We start from the raw sequence: 13,880 nt of genomic DNA, 5'->3' as shown, positions 1-13,880 counted from the left end.
TTGTTTAGTTAAACATCATTTTTTATCATGTGTTACTTTTGTGCTCTAGTAAAAAGAATTGATTATGACAGATTGGAATCTTTTTTCCTGGCGTCCATTTCAATATTATTTTATATGATCAGATGTACATAGGTATTGTACCTTTGTGTTCCTCTCCTAAGAATAGCCTCTTTTGGTCTCACTGTACTTCTTTACATAGAGCCAAGATATCCTAAACTACTTACCAACATGGAGCTGAATTATCACATGTTCCCACACCATAGAATCTTTTCTACCATCACAACAGCTTCTTCAAAAAATGTTCCATTATTGTTTGTTTTGCTTTTGTTTTTTTGGTCGGTCGTGGAGCTTGAACTCTGGGCTTGGGCACTATCCCTCAGCTCTTCAACTCAAGGCGAGCACTCTACCGCTTGAGCCACAGCACCACTTCTGGTTTTCTAGTGATTTATTGGAGATAAGAGTCTCACAGACTTTCCTGCCTGGGCTGGCTTTGAACAGGATCCTCAGATCTCAGCCTCCTGAGTAGCTAGGATTGCAGGTGTGAGCCACCGGCACCCAGCAGAATGCTCCATTATTATCTTTAGGATTTTCATCTAAGCTACTAACTCACAGTCTACAAGCTTTAATGTTATATTTTTTCTTTAGAAAGTGTCAACAGAGCTGGGTGCTGGTGCCTCATGTCTATAGTCTCAGGAGGCTGAGATCTAAGGGTCGCAGTTTGAAGCCAGCCTAGCAGGAAAGTCTTATCTCCAATTAACCAGCAGGAAATCAGAAGTGGCAATGCAGTTCAAAGTAGTAGAGCACTAGCCTTGAGTGAAAAAGCCCATGGACAGCCCCCAAACCTTAGTTCAAGCCCCACAACCAACAAAAAGGAAAAGAAAATTTTAACAGAGTTTTACACAAACACCCAGGCCTCCTCTTCCTTCCTGGTTATTATTTGTCTGGGATGCTACCAGCCAGAGACAGACTGTGAATCTCTGAGGATACAAACACACACACACACACACACACACACACACACACACACACACACACACAGTCAATCCTTTCCCCGTGGAAGGGACAGAAAGGCTATGTTGAAAACAAAGTGAAAGTGGAGGGCTGGGAAGGTGGCTCAGTGGTAGAGCACTTGCCTTGCATGCCTGAGGCCCTGGGTTCGATTCCTCAGCACCACATAAGCAAAAAGAGAAAAAGCCGGAAGTGGCACTGTGGCTCAGGTGGTAGAGTGCTAGCCTTGAGCTGAAGCGCTGAGGGACAGCACCCAGGCCCAGAGTTCAGGCCCCAGGACCGGACCCAAAAAAAAAAAAAAAAAGTGAAAGAGGGAGACAGTGTGGTCACCATCGTCCAGAAAATTCTCTGTGATTTTCTTGTACATTGATTATAAAAGATGGAAAGTGGCTGGGTAGTGGTGGCTCATGCTTATAATCCTAGCTACTCAGGAGGCTGGGATCTGAGGGTCAAGGTTTGAGGCCAGTCTGTGAGACTTTTTTTTTTTTTTTATCAGTTATGAGTCTTGAACTCTGGGCCTGGATGCTGTCCCTCAGCTCTTCAGCTCAAAGCTACTGCTCTATCACTTGAGCCACAGTGCCACTTCCAGTTTTCTGGTGATTAATTGGAGATAAGAGTCTCACAGACTTTCTTGCCTGGGCTGGCTTTGAACTGTGATCTTCAGATCCCAGTAGCTAGGAGTAGCTAAGATTACAGGTGTAAGCCACCGGCGCCCAGCCCTGTGAGACTCTTATCTCCAGTTAACCAGCAAAAAGCAGAAGTAGAAGTATGCCTCAAGTGGTTGAGTGCCAGGCTTAAGCAAAAAAAAAAAGCCAAGTGAGAATGCAAAGCCCTGAGTTCAAGCCCAAGTATTGAAAGAGAGAGTGAGAGAGAGAGAGAGAGAGAGATCATCTGAATGAAATGTAAAGAAATGACAAAATTAGGAATCCATGGAACATTCCTCACTACAATAAAGGCTTTATATGACAAACCTACAGCCAGCATTATACTCACTGGTGAAAAACTAAAGCCATTTCCTCTAAACTCAGGAACGAGACAAGGATGTCCACTCTCTCCACTGCTCTTCAATCTAGTATTAGAATGCCTAGCTACAGCAATAAGACAAGATGTAAACATAAAGGGGATCCAAATAGGGAAAGAAGAAGTAAAACTCTCCCTCTTTGCAGATGACATGATCTTGTATTTAAAGAATCCCATGGACTCCACCCCCAAATTACTCAAGGTGATTCAAAACTTTGGCAATGTAGCAGGGTATAAAATTAATCCTCAAAAATCAATGGCTTTTCTGTATGCCAACAATGAGAAAAGTATGGCTGAAATTAGGAAAGCAACTCCATTTGTAATAGCCCCACAAAAAATAAAATACCTCAGAATTAACTTAGCCAAAGAAGGACCTCTATGATGAAAACTTTAAAAACCTGAAAAAGGAAATCAAAACAAAACTTAGAAAGTGGCAAAACCTCCCATGCTCCTGGATTGGAAAGATCAACATCGTGAAAAGGGCAATACTTCCCAAGGGTATCTACAAATTCAACGCAATACCTATCAAAATTCCACCCTCATTCTTCAAGGAAATGGAAGAGGCAATCCAAAATTCATATGGAACAATAAAAGACCCCGAATAGCAAAAACGATCCTTAACAGAAAGAACAGTGCTGGAGGAATATCAATACCAAATTTCAAACTCTACTACAAAGCCATAGTAATCAAAACAGCTTGGTACTGGCACAAGAACAGACCTCAGGACCAATGGAATAGAATTGAAAACCCAGAAATGAACCTAAAGACCTATAGCCATCTAATCTTCGATAAGGGAGCTAAAAAAAAATAGAATGGAAGAAAGACAGCTCTTCAGTAAATGGTGCTGGCAAAATTGATTAACTACTTGTAGAAAACTAAAGCTAGATCCTTATATATCACCCTGCACCAGAATGAACTCCAAATGGATCAAAGACCTCAGAGTCAAAGCAGACACTGAAAACATTACAGGATGGAATAGGAGAAACCCTAGGTCTCCTTGGCACAGGCCGAAATTTTCTTAATAGAGACCCAGAATCACAACAAATTAAAGAAAGGTTGGACAAATGGAATTGCATGAAATTGCAGAGCTTCTGCATGGCAAAGGACATAGCTAGCAAGATCAATAGAAAGCCTAGGGATTGGGAGATCTTCACTAGTCATACAACAGACAAGGGTCTCATATCTAAAATATACCTGGAACTTAAAAAATTAATTTCCCCAAAAACTAATCTTCAAAAGAAACAACTGCCCAATAAATAAGAGGGCTAAAGAGTTAAAGAGAAACTTCTCTAAAGAGGAAAGATTGATAATTGACACATGAAGAAATGATCAACCTCTCAGCCATAAAAGAAATGCAAATCAAAACAACATTGAGATACCACCTCACCCCAGTTAGAATGGCTATAATCAAGACCTCTAATAACAACAAATGCTGGACGGGATGTGGACAGAAGGGAACCTTACTGCATTGTTGGTGGGAGTGTAAACTTGTTCAACCACTTTGGAAAGCAGTATGGAGGTTCCTCAAAAGACTCCACATAGAGCTCCCCTATGACCCAGCAATCCCACTTTTGAGCATTTACCCAAATGTTCACAAACAAGACCACACTAAAGCTACCAGCACGATTATCTATGTTTATTGCAGCACTATTTACTATAGCTAAGATATGGAACCAACCCAGATGCCCCTCAGTAGATGAATGGATCAAGAAAATGTGGTATGGGGCTGGGAAGGTGGCTCAGTGGTAGAGCACTTGCCTTGCATGCCTGAGGCCCTGGGTTCGATTCCTCAGCACCACATAAGCAAAAGGAAAAAAGGCAGAAGTGGCGCTGTGGCTCAAGTGGTAGAGCACTAGCCTTGAGCTGAAGAGCTGAGGGACAGCGCCCAGGCTCAGAGTTCAGGCTCCACGACCGGACCCCCCCCCCCCCCCGCCAAAAAAAAGAAAGAAAAGAAAATGTGGTATATGTACACAATGGAATTCTATGCCTCCATCAGAAAGAATAGCATTTCCCCATTTGTTAGGAAATGGAAAGACTTGGAAAAAATTATATTAAGTGAAGTAAGCCAGGCCCAAAGAAACATAGGACCCATGGTTTCCCTTATTTGCAATAACTAGTATATGTCTGAGTCAAGCAGAAAAGGTCAGATAAGTTGATGTTAGGGAAATGAACCCTAAGATATGTATTCAAATATTTTTTCTTTCATGCGTTTGTTTCTAACACATTTATAAGATTATTTCTTTGTTGCTTTGTATGTCCCTCCTCCATGGTATAACCCCTGCTTTCCCTGTATTTGATGTTGGTATAATTTGTGGAGGGGAAGGGCAAAAACAAATCGTTTAGCTAGGGATACAGGTGGACCCATTGCAACAATGAGATGTACAAGTTGATATGTCTAAAATGAACTTTACAACTTTGGTTGCGGGGGTGGGGGGGGAGGAGGATTGAGTGGGGAGGCGGGGGTGAAGAAGGATGGGAAGGGATGGGAAGGGGAAACAAAGGAGGAGACTACAATGCTTGATAATAAATGTACTCATTATCTTGCCCATGTAATTGTAACCCCTCGGTACAGTATTTTCACAATAAAAAAAAAAAAAAAGAAAATGTGGTATATATACACAACGTAATTCTATACCTCCATCAGAAACAATGACATTGTCCCATTTGTAAGGAAATGGAAAGACTTGGAAAAATTATATTAAGTGAAGTAAGCCAGGCCCAAAGAAACATAGGTCCCATGGTTTCCCTTATTTGCAATAACTAGTATATGTCTGAGTCAAGCAGGAAAGGTCAGATAAGTTGATGGTAGGGGAATGAAGCCCAAGATATGTATTCAAATTTTTTGTCTTTCATGCATTTGTTTCTAACACATTTATAAGATGATTTCTATGTTGCTTTGTATGTCCCTCCACCACAGTATAACCCCTGCTTTCACTGTATTTGATTTGGTTTAATTTGTGGAGGGGAAGGGAAAAAACAAATCGTTTAGCTAGGGATACAGGTGGGCCCATTGCAACAATGAGATGTACAAGTCGTTATGTCGAAAAAATGAACGTTACAACTTTGGTGGGGGGGGGGAGGATCAGGTGGGGGGAGCTGGGATGAGTATGGGAAGGGATGGGAAGAGGAGACAAAGAGGAGGCAACAATGCTTGATAAGAAATGTACCCATTATCTTGCCCATGTAATTGTAACTCCTCTGTACAGTATTGTCACAATAAAAAACAAACAAACAAAAAGAAATGACAAGACTGCACATAGTCCCTGTACCCCACCACTGGAATTCCCACCCCCACCCCCCCATCCCTGCCGAATCCATTATCCCAGGTCACAAGACAGTGTACATTTTAACACTCCTCGCCTACACAAACTCACTAGAGAGTAAAAGCAAAAGTTATGAAAGAAGATCAGGATCTGAAACTTAAGGATCATTTTGATGACAACACTCTTCACCTGCCCAGACTAGACATTCATATAAGGCCAGCAAAAAGACCATTTTCTCAGGGAATTCATCCAAAATGGGGACAGGTCAACATGTGATGGGCAATGGCATCTTATCTCACAGCTTATCAATGCACAAATTTCCTAAACTTTTCTGATGCCTCATCAGTGTAGATTGGGATCTAAGAGAAAATACCTCACTTGGGGCTGGTGAGAAGCTTCAGTAAGTATTCATCCCTTTTCTACCTCTTGTAATATTCCTGCCTGAACTCAGGACAGCTGTGGTATCATCTGGCTGGGCTTCCCAGGTGGACCTAGCAGAGATTCATTGTACTCTCCAAGGCTTTACCCTCAAATATTTGCCATTACCTGTCCAATGCAAGGCTGGAAGCTACTTTCTACACCAAATTTGAGTGACAAAAATATAGTGGAAATACTTGGGACAGTGCCACACATCAGAGGGTGCAGTCGGTAAGTCGTGTTCATCTCCTTCCCTCCTCACTCTGCCCATCTCTACTGGGTAAATAGCGAAGATAAAGAACTCAAGGAATCATGAAGGCCATGAAGAAGAGTTAGGGACACGGGGACGGAGGGGAGGGGGAAGGTGGGCCTGGGGGACAAGGTAAGGAATGGGCTTTAAAAAAAAAGAAAGCCAGGCACCTGTGGCTCACGCCTGTAATCCTAGCTACTCAGGAGGCTGAGATCTGAGGCTCACGGTTCAAAGCCAGCCCTGGCAGGAAACTCTTATCTCTAATAAACCACCAGAAAACCAGAAGTGACGCTGAAGAGCTGAGGGACAGTGCCCATCCCCAGAGTTCAAGCCCCACGACCGATCCAAAAAAAAAAAATCTCCTTTTTATACAAAGGAGAGAAAATGTCCTGCTGCCTGCACTTGAAAAAATTGCCATGATCATACAGAAAACATGATTTTACTTTGTCTACTTTAGATCAAACATGAAAACTTTAGTTTACGTATGGCTGGATAATTGTATCTTAGAGTGCATGCATGCCACCAAGCCACTCTGAGACACGAAGTGAAAATCTCCCAACAACTCCTAGACAAGGCCACCAGGGAGGTAGGCCTTGCTACTCAGAGATCTAAAAATAAAAATTCTGAGACAGCACTGGATCCTAAGAGACAGAAACAAGTCTTCACACATTTTTTATTGGCTTAAGCTTCCATCTCCCCCACCCCAACCCCTTAATGGGGCTTGGACTCGGGCCTCACACTCTACCTGCTTGAGCTACAGGTCCAGACTAAGCTGCCATATTTCTAATATGGGAAGCCAGCCTCTGGAACTTCAAAATGAAGCCTTAACTTATCCAGAAATCCAGAGCTCCAGTACTTACATTTTGCATTAAATATCTCATGGAAAAAATAATCATCTTAGTTTCTAGGACTTCTGCTCTTTCAGAATCCACTCCAGTCCAAGCTTCAGGCACCCATGTCCCAGTCAGAAAAGGAACAGCACAGATTACAAAAGCCAGGGATCAATTATTCCTGGCTGCTCTACTGTTTCAAGTTTTTCTTCATTTAATTAGCGTGGCTGGGTAAAAGCTGAGTTGTTTAGAACCCTATAACCTCCACCTGGAAAAGTTAGCGCAATTCTACTCCCCCAATGTTTGAAAACAAAAATCATTAACCAGAGAAGTCTTGCAATTTTATCTTGAACAAAACCAAAATACAGCCTTTGATTTGACTTAGGAAATACAAGCTTCCCAACTACAATCTGAATAAGCTCTGGCTTTCATGGCACCATGAAAGGGTTAGGGGCAGTACTGAAGGACAAGACCTGCCAATCCCCTGCAGAACTCAGAAAGACATCTATCATTGAGGCCCTGTGGGCAGTAGTACAGATTTAGGGGGTCAAAACACCAAACCTTCCCATTCATGACCCTACCACATGAACTCCTAATTAATTATGGGTGTCCTAAATGTGAAAAATGCTTTCATAGCAGAGAGGCAACCTGTTAGCCATGCATAAGCAGACCACAAATCAGTCATAATTCCCTAAACACCATGAAGGGGCTGCTCAATTTGTATCTGCGCCAAGCTTCAAGTGTTGCATAATTTATATCTAAAATCCACTCTCATACATCCAGTAAAATACCCACTCTGACCTTCGCTCCCAATCCCAACTGCATTAAAAGGGACTATAAATCACTAGAGCATGGGCACCCAATCCCAGACCAGCTCTCTCAAAAGCAGGCAACTTTGTTCTCTTGATGAGTTCATCATCCTCTGGAACAGGTTATAAAAATGGTTCCCGTTTTGAGACAATAATTCAAAGGCTCTTACACGTTGGTTCATTGTCTTTCCAGGTGATCCAAGTAGGCAAGCAGATAAATGGACCATTCTCAAAGACCTCATTGTCCCAGCACAGCCTGAGCTACCTGGAAGTTCATACTGTCCTTTCATGGTGGTAAGCTTTGCCATAGAGTACACACATTGCTCTCTCTCTCCCTTCCACCTCCCTCGTCTCTCTTTACACACACACACACACACACACACACACAGAGTTACAGAGTTACAGAGTCTCCTTATCACCCAGCCTAGCCTCAAACCCTCTTGAATACTGAGATTACAGGTGTGTGCCACCACACCTAGCCAGGGTAGGTTATCTTTTCATATTCTCAAATTGGTTGCCCTGATAATGCCAAAGACATAAAGTCCACTCCAGGTCACGGTACATGTGGGGAATCAGAGTCCTGTGGAAAAGAGATGCAGCCAAGAGAAGTTTCTTCCAGAAGGTTCCAGGGAGACTTTTTTTATATAAAGAATCCAGAGAGAACTGTGAAGAAGGCTTTCTGCCAACTGCCACCCAGCTTGGATTATCCTTGAAAATTCTGGTGCCATCTGAGTCTTGGTCCATCCAAGGAGGCAATAGAGGCTCTTAGGTTGGAATCATGGCTGAGCTGGCTACAGACCAAGCATCCCACGTGTCTGTCTTCAGAGAAACAATGTTGATATTTATCTGTCCTGTTCAAGGAACTCCATCAATGACCCCACAATGGGGTGTTTGGCCGAAGCACTGAACTTGAAGGCTACAAGGTTGACTGTGGTGATAAATACAAGCCAGGTGAATGTCATAATTACAAGCCAGTCGTCCTGCTAAGAAAAAACGTATTTTTCTACTTTTAAGGATTTTTACTTTTCTAGACTCAATAGGACATAAGAAAACAAAAATCTTCCAAATGGTCCACTATAGACAGCAGAGTTAGATCAACCAAAGGGAGATAATGAGAGTGAGTCCCATGCCCCTCCCCTTTTTCTGTTCTTCAGGGATTGCTTTTTTCTTGTGAAATCTCAAACATGGTTAAAGGCTGTGCACAACAGAGTCAAGTTGGTAAAGCAATGTACCGATTTGTTTGTTCTTCCTGCATTTCTGGGCCATCAGACCATGCCAGACCCCTGTCACCCTGTAGCACAATTCTGTGTGGCCAGCTGGGGCCAAGAGATCCCTGATACCTAAAGGAGTTATTTATGGTCCAAGATGCTCTTCTATTCTTCCGTTAGAGATAGGTCAAATGGGAAGAAAAAGCAGACCACCAATACATGAAAAAGCAGGATTTCAAAATATTTTTTCACCTTTGTCATCCTTTAGAAAAGCAATCTGGGAAGAAAACATGGGGGAAAATATGGAACTCAGCAGTTGGTCCAGAGACTATGAATGCTATTTTAATGCATTGCATTTTGCACACAGAAAACTGTGTTCTGCTGGATGTGGAAAAACACAGCTAATTGCTTGCCGAGTGACTGTGATGAATGTGTGTAACACATAGTACGGTATCAGTACCTGGAGGATAAATAGATCTGAGAATTATAAGCTCATGTACCATAGCTTGAGTGCTGTATTAATTGCCTATGCTTTGCTTTGCTGTATGTGCAGGGGGGGCGGGGGGAGGGAAGGTTGCACATGTGCATGTGCACTCTCATGTATGCCAATTCTAGGGCTTGAATTTAGGGCCTGAGAGCTGTGCCCGAGCTTTTGTTCAAGGCAAGCAGTCTACCACTGGAGCCACAGCTCAACTTTTGGCTTTTTGGTAGTTAATTGGAGATAGAAGTCTTACAAACCTTCCTGCCCAGGTTGGCTTTGAACTATAATCCTCAGATTCAACCTCCTGAGTAGCTAGGATTACAGATGTGAGCCACCAGTGCCCAATTTTATGCTTTAAAATTATAGTTCTAAAAAGCCTCCCCAAAAGATCATATCCTGGTCTCTGTGGGAAAAACTGTTCTTGCTGTAGCCACAAATTCATTATCCTGTCAAATCAACATGACTATACCAATATTAACAAATGTATAAAAGGAGCTACAATAAAGACAAAGACAGTGGTTCTCGCAGAGACCTCTCAGGCTCTTATTCACTCACGTTTGTGTCTAAATAGCCTCTTTACCACCCTTGCTGGTTCAGAGAATGTCAAAGTAGAAAAATCCTCTGAGACTGGATCATCAAAGCCAGCTGCCCTCGGTAGAAGATAGAAATCTTGATAAAAGTAAGACTCAAGCTGGGTGGAGATGATTCATCCCTGTAATCCTAGCTACTCAGGAGGCTGAGATCTGGGGATCATGGTTCAAAGCCAGTCCAGGTGGAAAATGACAAGAGACTCTTACCTCCAACTAACCAGCAAAAAGCTAGAAGTGGAGCTGTAGTCCAAGTGGTACAGCATCAGCCTTGAGCAAAACAGCCAAGCAAGAATGCAAGGCCCCAAGTCAAGCCCCAATACCAGCATCAAAAAAAAAAAGAAAAAGAAAAAAGAAAAAAAGAAGCCTAGACAGGCACAGCACACTGAGCCCAGCAAGTAATAAGAGACCCCGGCAAGTGTTAAAGCAAAGTCCTGTGCCCGTGTCTAAAGGAAGAGAAAAGCAGTGCCCAGCTTTATAAAGAGAAAAGGCACCCTGGGCAGAGTGCTCTGTGCAAACTAATCTCTGAAAGATGTTCAAATAGATTCTGGTGAGTTCATTTGCGGCCCTCTGGAACAATATTCCATAAAGAGAAGCCACTAGCAAGGTTGGATGAAAACAAACTGTTATCAGCCCAACCTTATTTGCCTTGGTCCTAGAGTGACAGGCAGGTGCTGCAAAGCAATAGATGTTATCTCGAGAAACTCCAGTTAGACTCTGTGCTTTCTTATTGCCACAAGCAATCTAAAATATTGGCCTTTGAGTGACAGATTGGTAGCTAAGTGTTCAAAAGAATGGAAAGTCCATTTGAGTACTGAAAGGGGAGAAATGAGGGACAGAGGCAGGAAAAGAAAGAAGGTCGGTTCAAGTCCATCCTGGGTCAGGCCCAGATGGACAATGACTTAGCTTGGGGTGCCTGGAATTCAAAGTGTTGCCTACTGGGAGCTACAGAATTTGTCTGTCACCAGGAAATCTGGCTGATGTCCCTCAGTTTGTCCCCCTCAACCTGTAGCCATGCACTGTTACCTCACTTCAGGTTTTAAAACTACCCTGATAAAGTCAATGCTGCAAAAAGGAGGAACAACCAAAGTCGGTGTGTTTGACTCTTCTAGCATCTGGGAGTAGTGGGCATCACAGTGACTTTATTTACAATTATTTTCCTGAACTTGAATCTAACAAACATTTGTAAATTACATTTTGACTTGCTAACAACCCCAGAATAAGACTTGTGCAAAGCTAAATAAATTCAACTTGACAGGAGATCAAAAATAACAATATATCCAGGCACCAGTGGTCCACACCTGCAACCCTAGATACTCAGGAGGATGAAATCTGAGGATCATGGGCAGGAGAGTCAGTGAGACTCTTGTCTCTAATTAACCACACAAAGCTGGAAGTGGATCTGTTGTTCAAGTGGTAGAGTGTTAGCCTTGAGTACAGAAGCTCAGGACAGAGCCCAGACCCAGAGTTCAAGCCCCAGGACCAGCACAAAAAAAAATAAAATAACAATACCAGCTCCAGCAGGTAAATCAATGAGACTCTTATCTGCAATTAACAAACAAAACTGGGCTCAAGTGGTAGAGCAAAAAAACTAAGGGACAATGCCCAGGCCCTGCGTTCAAGGTCCTGTACTAGCACCAAATAAATAAATAAATAATTTTTAAAAAATAGTAACAGTACTTTTCCTACTATGATTGATCAATACTAACTATTGCTATCATCACCGTTTATCCTTCTTTGCTGGCAGTTCTTGAAGCATAATCGTTTCTTTTTTTTGGGGGGGGTCTGGTCGTGGGGCCTGAACTCTGGGGTGCTGTCCCTCAGCTCTTCAGCTCAAGGCTAGCGCTCTACCACTTGAGCCACAGCGCCACTTCTGGCTTTTTTCTTTTTGCTTATGTGGTGCTGAGGAATCGAACCCAGGGCCTCATGCATGCAAGGCAAGCGCTCTACCACGGAGCCACCTTCCCAGCCCGCATAATCGTTTCTATCTCTGCTTCTCCTGACATGAGATTCCTGGGTTGAATGACAAATCACATGCTTACCCCACGTACAGACCACATCAGTTTCCCCTCTCCTAATCACCTAGTGCCTTTTCTAGCTCATTACTTCTCCATCATAGTATGCCATGAACTATGTACTATTTATCCCACTTACTTCCAAAAGAAATTAGAATGGTATGCAAGGCTTTCATGTGACAAACATTTGCTTGAAGCTTACAAGTTTTCAGGAGCTACATGTAGCAGCCCATGGCCCATTATATCATGAATAATCCCATTCTGTCATGTCCAGTGACAGAACATGGATGCACAATACCTCCAGACACATGCCAGCACATAACAGGCGTTTAGTAAAATATGGACAAAGGAATGAATCTGTTCGTGTAAAACAAAACCTTTTAACATAACAAAAACTAAGAACCAACTAAGGATAATAAAAATAAATAAATAAATAAAAATAAATTTTAAAACCTAAGAGCACCATCTTGTGGAGGGCATAGCCATGAACAACAGTGCAGATTCTGTTCACCAGTAACCTGTGAGGGGCCAAGGGAAACATGGACTGCTGGAAGTGCTGGGCTAGGAAACATGTTCTGTAGCTTTGTTTGAGTTCTGTATAGATTTTTGCTTAGATTCAGGTACGGTCAATGAAGATTATAGAGAGCTTCAAAAGTCCTCCCAAGTCAACTTGGCACTGTCCGGTGTACAACTGAGAAGCACAGACCGCAGCACTCCCTACTCCTCTCCCTAGCAAAGGTTGCTGTAACCCCCTAGCACCCCCCACCCTTCTTCCTCTGGGCTTAGAAGATCCTTGGGATCTGGTTCAAAGTGCTCTTTTGAACATTTTCTGGCATCTTCTGTCTTCCTGTTTCTCCCACATTTGTTCCTGCAACCCATGAAGCCAGATTGAACTTGGCTTCTCATCTGATCTTCTCCAGTTTTCTCCATGTCAGAATAAGAGGGACAAAAATAGTCCTCTGGTCACTTTCTACTTGCTCATCTCCTGATGGGGCCACGGAGCAGAGCAGCCTTGGGGCCTCTGTGTCCCCTCTCTCTTTCTCATCACTCCCCTTCTCTTTCCCAGAGCCTGGTACACAGTGCTGGGTACACGGCAGTCATGGTTCTTTGGGTATTAGGGATACTTACAGCTTCTGTCATTTGGTAGACTTTTCAAGAAAAAGAATAGAGAATGGTAATTACAAATTTAGTTGTAAGTATGCTCATTGTTTTAGAATGGGAAATCAGAGCAGAGTACTGATATTTCCAAGCTGCCAACTTCTCTTCAAATCTCTGCAAATCCCGACTAGAAATGTCCACATAGGAACTGAGTGCAGTCTAGCCACCCCACGCCCCTCCTGGGACCACTCTGTATCTCCAGAAACTCCATTCAGAAAGCCAGAGTTGTGCACTGCATCGGTTGCCTCCAGCCTTGACCCCAGATCCAGCCCGTGTTTGTGCACTCTGTGCCCCGGTTCTTTCTTTCCTCTCTCCTCCAGTCCCTTAAGTAATATTTAAAAGAGCAAAAAGATTGACATCCAATCTGCTGAGGGCTCCTTGTCCTGGGGACCGGTTCAAATGAATCCACTCAGATGCTTTTCTTTGGAGTAGCCACCTACAAGCTCAGCACTGGGCCAAAGGATTCTAGAAAACCAAGGTTCTGGTGTTCTGGCACTTACACAGTCTCGTTCATCGAAAGGCAACCCAAGGGGCTGAGGTGGACCCTGACATCTCTCTCTGAGCAGCCACTGAATACTTGCATGATCCAAACATTTCCCCTCCAGAGAGAACAGAAGTCAGGTAGGTGCAGAGGCGTAACGCTTAGAACCCCCGAGGCTGCGCAGGTGCGATGGAGCTGTGGCTTGGTGCACCGTCCCCATGGCAACCGAGAGCAGAACTGGAAGCTGGGTGTGAAGACGGGCGGCAGCAGAAGCGGCGAGCCCAGGTGCCGTGCTGGTGAAGGGGTGCAGGTCTCCCCGTCTGCCGTCTTTGGGAATCCGTCCTTGGCCAGGC

This window comes from Dipodomys spectabilis, unplaced genomic scaffold (assembly GCF_019054845.1).
Source record: "Dipodomys spectabilis isolate Male_0828 unplaced genomic scaffold, ASM1905484v1 ptg000095l, whole genome shotgun sequence".
NCBI classification, from domain to species: Eukaryota; Metazoa; Chordata; class Mammalia; order Rodentia; family Heteromyidae; genus Dipodomys; species Dipodomys spectabilis.
Note: the sequence above shows the minus strand (reverse complement) of the source record.